The following is a 6,000-nucleotide window of genomic DNA, read 5'->3' as shown; positions in this document are numbered from 1 at the left end:
CCCTTCCCTTCCCTTCCCTTCCCTTCCCTTCCCTTCCCTTCCCTTTCCTAACAGACATCACAACTGATGATTTTTGTTTTGTCTTCTTGTAAAATTAATCACATCACTGGGTAACTCTGCACTCAATACAGTAAACATGGAGGCTCGAAGGCATTATATGATTGTAAACACAGCCTCCACACCAGCTGTTTGATTCCATCCCCACGTGGCTGCGGGTGGTGGGTGCTGGGGGCAGTTGCCTGAGGATGTGGTGCTGCCCCAGAAGGGACCTGGTGCCAGCTGGTGCCTGCTCAGTTCCTGGTGCCCATCTGATGCTCATGCAGTGCCCGGTGCTCACTCAATGCCCACCCGGCGCTGCCTGGTGCTCGGTGCCCCCAGGGGATGTTCAATCGGCTTGTGCAGATTAACCCTGCGCTTGTTGTGTTCCCTTGAAGTCAACTTGACGGAAAGTGTCAAGGTTTAGCTCCGGCAACCCAATTAGCAGTGAAAACAGGACTTTCAACAAATGGCATTATGATGGATTAAGGGGGGATTACGGCTTTGTATCTAACAGCTCTCAAGAAAATAACTTCACCAAAAAAAAAAAAAAAAAAAAAAGAAGCTAACAAATTAACTTGTTTTCCAGTGGAAGTAGATTTGTTTGCCTTCACTGCCATCTGCCAACTCCTGCCTATTTTATAAATAAGAAGACTCAAACAACAGTCGTTCAGACCACACAGCTCAGGAGAAGCTTGCTGAGGAAGCTTGCCCCGGCCGCGCTGCTGGCAACCCAGCATGTGCTCTCTGCCAGCCAGCCCCGTCTCTGTCCCTCACCTCCTTCAGAATCATCTGAAACCCTCACCTGGCTGGTCCTGGGGCAGTATGTATCAGCAGGAGCTCTGGGCCATGGCCGTGCTGCAGCCGGCAGTGACCGCACCGTGCTCCCACCTCTCTCCATCTGGACACCTTCATGGACGTTGCACCCCAGCACAGAATTGCTCTGCTGTTTGCCCAGCACTGGGGTGTGAGCTGGGTGTGGAAAGACAGTGTGGAAAGTTTGGTTTTTTTCCCCATCTCTCCTTTCTTCTCCTCCCCTGCTGGCTGCTACTCAATTAAACTAACGCTAAAACTTTCTGTGTAAGCGCACGATGTGCTCTGGCATCCAGGAGAGGAAGCATCGCGTTATTGCAATCATACTTAGGATTCAGTCTCCCTCTTCCAAAGAGCCTGTAAAGTTTTTAACGAGGAGAACCAAACCTTTTCTTTTCTCAGTGGGCCACAAAAAACACCGCTTAAGGTTATTAATTTTCTCACAATATGACTCTCAAATGCTGTATGAAAAAGAATTTATATTCCAGGCAGTGTGTTAATTTTAATTATGTTTACCTTCCCAGTCTTTCTAAATCAGACTTGATTGCATTTAATAAGGGCTTTAAATGTGTCTTAATAATGTTTGGAATTAATACTGGTTTGTGAGTGTCTGAGGATGGTGGGTTCCCAGGAGACCCTCTGAAATCTTGTTGTGATAAATAATCTAAAGCAGCCACCTGTGATAAGAAATATTTTGCATTTTTTTCCATTGATTTTCTACGCTGGCAGGTTTTGTGCTGTGCCCACAGAGCGCATTAGCTCTGGTAGTGGCAGGGAAGAACAGCAGTCAGAGACTCCGAGACTTGCAGAACAGCAGCGTGGTTGGGTTGGAAGGGCCCTCCCAGCCCCCAGCCCCAAACCTTGCCATGCGCTGGCTGCCTCCCCAGCTCAGGCTGCCCAGGGCCCATCCACGGCATCGAGCACCTCCGAGGTTGGGGTACCCACAGCCGGGGCTGGACTGGTGCCTGGCAGGACAGGAAAGGCAGCAGAACTGCAAGTGAATTGCATATCCACATGTGATTCCTCTGCAGTGATGTAGCCCTGCTCTGAAGGTAGTACCAGTGGTGAGCAATGGACCTGTAACAGCACCACTCGCAGTGATGTGGTTGTGTGGAAGCTTTACTAAGCGTGTTGTGTTCGTTAACCAAATAAGTCATTACTAGCTTTTAAAGGTGTGCTCCTTAACCTGTAAGCTGCATAACCATCTGTCGCCTCTCCAGCCTGGAGAGGTAGGGCCATGCTAAGGGAGCACCAGCTCCAGCTTGCCTTGTGTTGGCCTTGAAAGTCAATGGGCAAAGAGAGCGGTGCGTGATCACCTACAGCTGGAAGTGCCCAAGTCATGCTCACAGACCTGAGCTCCCAAGTGCCTGCTCCTTCCTGCTGCTGGGGGGACAGCTCAGGGACATTTCAAGTTACGTGACACACTGATGGACAGGGAGTTGCAGGAACACCTCGTCTGCAAGATTGCATGGCAAGTGAGCTCTGCATTCAGCACTCTGCTCATTCCTGGGGCAGCTGGAAAAAAAGAAAGAAGCCCAAGAAACGTGATGGAAAAAAATCTTGCTACAGTTCTGTAATAAAGAAATTTATCTTTAAGCTTAACTGCTCAAAACACATGGAGCTATCTAGGCTATGCTGCTTCTGATGTGCCTCAGAAAATGTACTGTGTGAGAACCTGCCTTCCCAAGGTCGTGCTATCCAGTGATCCACAACTGCTATGGAGGCTCATGCAAGGGCACCATCACTTTTTACAAGGGGGGTGCATGTAAGAAGTGTGTTGCCATACCTTCACTCTGTCTAAATTTCTCACACACACCGCTCTGTAGTAGCACCCAAAACACTGAATCCATTATGGCACAGATCAGAGGAGCAAATACCATTACTGCCTGTGCTTGAAATACAATTTGCTGTGCACTAAATGGGTATCTGTTTGTTTATGTACCATAACAGAAGGTGATACAAACAAGCTGCATTCTATGGAATTAAGGTTAAACTTCAGAAGAACAGATTACAGCGGTGGAAAAACAGGAAATTGTCTAGAAGAAATGGGGACCTTGAGAAGAGTAAGCAAAGAGTCTGCCTTCTGCTGAGCACAGGGGAGGAGGAGGAGCACCTGAGACACCAGCTTCCTGCTCACTCACAGTTTGAGTTCATAGAATTATAGGACCACAGAATCATTCCAGTTGGAAAAGACCTCTGAGATCCCCAAGCCCAACCCCAGCCCACTCCACCGTGCCCACTGCCCACGTCCCTCAGTGCCACATCCCCATGGCTCTGCAACACCCCCAAGGACAGTGACCCCACCACTCCCTGGGCAGCCTGTGCCAGTGCCCGACCACCCAGGCTCCCTCTGTGGAACTGACCGTTTCAAAAACACGCAGCATTTTTGAAAGAGTTCCAGAAACTCGGTGCTTTTGCTCAAGTCTGTACTGCCCTGAATTTTCCGTATTTTATATATATATTTATATTTGTTCTTCTGACCTAAAGAAACAGTGAAATTCCATACAAGCCCAGCACTCAATAACTTCTGTCCTGACATCCTTGTACCGCTTGCAAATAACAATCTGTGCGCCTGGTAGGCATCTATGGGGGCAGTGCCTCCAGCAAGCCTGGCCCTAGGTTTGAGATCCCACAGCTGCTTTGTGAGCTCAGCTGTTGGCTGCTGGATGCACAGCTGGTGCAAGCATGTCTTGCTGTGCTGCAGTGCAGAGCAGCATGGCACAGGGCAGCTCACGCTGTGCCCGGCCTGGGGGTGCTGTGATGCTGCGGAGCAGCTGCCCTGTGCCTGGCACTGCATGAGCACAGCTGCTTTGCTCCGTGTGCACCCATGGGCGAATCACCACTTGTGCCGGATGCGAAAACTTCAAAGCCTGAATGTTTGATGAGGGAAAAACAAAACAAAACGGAAAGCTGCTGATTTCCTTCGTTTCAGGCTGGTTGAAAAGCTGCCATGCAGTTAGGCTCTGTGCGCTGCACGGTGCTGTTGGGTGCCCTCTCCTCCCGGCACTTCACCCCAGCAGAACCAAAGTGCTTTCAGCTGTGCTGAAGCCAGAGCTTCCCCCTTTGATGCCTTGGGGGATTTGGGGGATAAATCGGTGCTATTGACGACTGTTAGTCATCCACTCCCGCGACCCCTTAAGAAAGAAAGGAAAAGGAGATCTGCGCCTTTGATGTTAGCTGCGCGGGGAAACCACTTCAAAGAAAGATGAAAGAACGTCAGTAAATCGAGAGGCCCTTGTGAAACCGCCGACCCATGTCACACCGCTTTTCAGCTATCAATTGCCTTTATTTCTTTGGTTATTTTCTCTCTCACACAGATATTGCCGAACCCTACTTTGTGCTTCATCTGATCTACTTCAGGGAAAGCTCGTGCCAAGTTCTTAGTGTCCACGTTATGGCAAATAGGAATCCTTCAGTGCTGCTGCTGCCCAGGATCCCCAAGCCCCAGGGGGTGATGTGGACCCTGACTTGGGTAGGGCCAGAGGATTTGGAGTGCTCACTGCCTGGGCTGGAGATGTCGGATTCAATGGAAACGTTCTACAAAACTGTTCTACAGAACGTTCTACAAAAATGCTCTACAGAACAGGGACATGGCAAAACGTCTCTTTCTGGTTGAGAATGAAAACATACGTTTTAAAAAATTGTATTAAACTGGTGTATCTACGAACGTAGGTATACACGTAGATACCAAACTGAGATCATTTATCGAAAGAGTCACACTGATAAAAGCTATTTTTGATATTTTAGATTTTAGTCACCGTGATTCTCTATAGCTTATCTCTGTATAAAAATTAGCTGTAGCATCATTCCTTTCTTATAAAAATTCTGTCTCACGCAGGGATACCGGAGCTGCTTTGCCTCCTCTGAAATATCCCCAGCAGACACTTTTTTGATGACATAGCATTTTCGGAAAGGTTAAATCAGATTCTATTGGAAATTCTCTGCCCGTGTTTCTGATGAGTCAGAGTGGTGATGTGCAAGGTATTCACGCAGCCAGGAAAGATCTTTGCAGTGGCTTTTCTCCTTTTGGGAGGCCAATTTCTGGGCTCTTTCTTCTCTTTTCCTTCCCAGCACTTATTTTGGATGTGCCTTAGAGGTGCTGAATTTGAAACAGTTTGCCGCAGTGTCGGGGGCAGTACTCTGTGAACAATTTCCTCGGGTAATAGTTTAGAAGTTTAAATAGCACTTTTCCATGGCTGTATGTATAGTCCTTGTGTCTCATTTCCGTGCACACTTTAGGAGATGAGCTTTTAGTGGGAAATTTCACAGAAATAATGCATTTCAAATTACTAATGGTGGTATTTGAGAAAATAAAATGCTGAACATCAAAGGGCAGCCATCTCAGAAGCGGCAGTGCTTTGCGGTGCACCCACAGCGCTCAGTTTTCTGCAGCTTCTTTTTGAGAGACCAGTGATCTGGTGTCCCCAGTGACGCCCCATCCCCGCTGCATTGCTGGGGAGCACCTCACCCGAGATGCACAGACGTGCACCTGCTCCGGGGAGGGCTCTTGCTGGTATGGGACAGATGCAGCCTGGGGGCTGGGAGGGCTCTAAGGAAATATGGTGTGACTTCTGTCAATTTCGCTCACTACAAAGGCACTGCTGAGTGGTTTCGTTAAATGGCTCTGACTGTACTTGAAATTTTTTTTTTATTTTTTTTTTTTCCCCTGAGCTGTTAGAACATTTTGAAGCGGAGCATTTGTTGTTTTTAATTGAAATTGCAGGTTCTCGCAGAAAGCCCATCTCCGAGATGGAAGGCTGCAGACAAACCAACAATTTCCATCTCACAGACATCTGCATGGAAAGAAACGCAGCTTCTGCTAAAGGTGGAATGCCACTGAAGGAGCAACCGAGGATTTGGAATACAAGCACGGCTGGAAATCCAACCTGCTTGCGAGAGGACTCTGATTTTCCACAAAATAATCCTTGACGTTTCAGCAATAAATATTCCCTTTCTCACCACAGCTCTTGAAGAAATGTCCCATTTCCACCTGCAGAAACCCACCCTGGGACAAGGACAGCCCATGGGCCCGTGCTGCCCGTCCTGCCCGCTGCTGCCTTTCTCACACCTGCACGGGAAGGAGCTCCCTGCCACGTGGGGCCCTGAGCACCACAGCGAGGTGCTCGCAGGCTGCAGCCAGCAGTGCCATGG

The sequence above is a fragment of the Numida meleagris genome, chromosome 6, assembly GCF_002078875.1.
Source record: "Numida meleagris isolate 19003 breed g44 Domestic line chromosome 6, NumMel1.0, whole genome shotgun sequence".
Taxonomy (NCBI): Eukaryota; Metazoa; Chordata; class Aves; order Galliformes; family Numididae; genus Numida; species Numida meleagris.
Note: the sequence above shows the minus strand (reverse complement) of the source record.